The sequence below is a fragment of the Arachis hypogaea genome, chromosome 15 (genome assembly GCF_003086295.3).
Source record: "Arachis hypogaea cultivar Tifrunner chromosome 15, arahy.Tifrunner.gnm2.J5K5, whole genome shotgun sequence".
NCBI lineage: Eukaryota > Viridiplantae > Streptophyta > Magnoliopsida > Fabales > Fabaceae > Arachis > Arachis hypogaea.
In genome coordinates, this window is record NC_092050.1 from 102,058,965 (window position 1) to 102,060,340 (window position 1,376).

Consider the following 1,376-nt stretch of genomic DNA (forward strand, 5'->3'; position numbering starts at 1 on the left):
TTCCTGATTCATGTCCCTCAGAAGAGTTCCCTTTTGGGTTCTTTACCCCTGAGGTGCCTTCTTTGTGTTGGTTAGTCATCCCTTGGTGAGTGATTATTGCTCTGTCGTTATTACTAGCGTCCTAGTTCTCTTGCTCAGAATCGGACGCTGTGTTTCCATCCTCGTTGAAATCATCCGCCATCATTGGTTGATCTCCAGGACCCCGACAACGATGCCAATGTTCTGGGGCTTACCTAGAACCGGATGGTGGTTGGGCTTGTTTGTGAGGCCCAAGCGCTAGAGGAGGGTGGTCTCCGACTTGGTTTACGTCTGGGAGCCGCCATCCAAGTTGTGTATGTGAAAGAATGGGGTGGTACCTGCAAAGACACTCTGATGCCTAAGTCAGCAAAGGGGTAAACAGGTATAGAGAGTATTGGAACTTAGAGATACCTGAGGGGTGTCAGTGTATTTATAGTGGTGAACCAATAACCACCGTTGGAGTAGTTTCACCTTTTAAGGTGGATAACCGTCCCTTTATCTTAGGAAAGTTGGGATATGGCTCGTAGAAGTGTGTTGAGCGATTTTAGGGGGAGTTACTTATTTGAATAAGTGTTATCTGCCAGTTATCATTCGATCCCGACTTCTTTGGAGTGGAGCCTGTATTTGATCCGACCTCTCATAAGGAGGTCGGTGGGTAGCGAAGGCCAATCTTTGGATTGGGCCTTTTTGGTTTATTTGGACCTGGACCCTAGTGTTACGCTAGGGTATGAACAGTATCTGGTGCACAAAATTGTGATGTCCAGGCTCGAACAATCCCTGGTAATAGCTCCAAAGCTTGGTGCTTTGATCTTAATTCATAATTGTCACAACTTCGATACAACTAACCAGCAAGTGCACTGGGTCGTCCAAGTAATACCTTACGTGAGTAAGGGTCGAATCCCACGGAGATTGTTGGTATGAAGCAAGCTATGGTCACCTTGCAAATCTCAGTTAGGCAGATATAAATTGATAATGGTGTTTTCGAATATTATATAATAAAATAGGGATAGAGATACTTATGTAAATCATAGGTAGGAATTTCAGATAAGCGAATAGAGATGCTTTTCGTTCCTCTGAACCTCTGCTTTCCTACTATCTTCATCCAATCAGTCTTACTCCTTTCCATGGCTGGCTTTATGCAAGGGCATCACCGTTGTCAGTGGCTACATCCCCTCCTCTCAGTGAATAATATGCTCACGCACCCTGTCACGGCACGGCTATTCATCTGTCGGTTCTCGATCATGCTGGAATAGGATTTACTATCCTTTTGCGTCTGTCACTAACGTCCTGCAATCGCGAGTTTAGAGCTCGTCACAGTCATTCAATCATTGAATCCTACTCGGAATACCACAGACAAG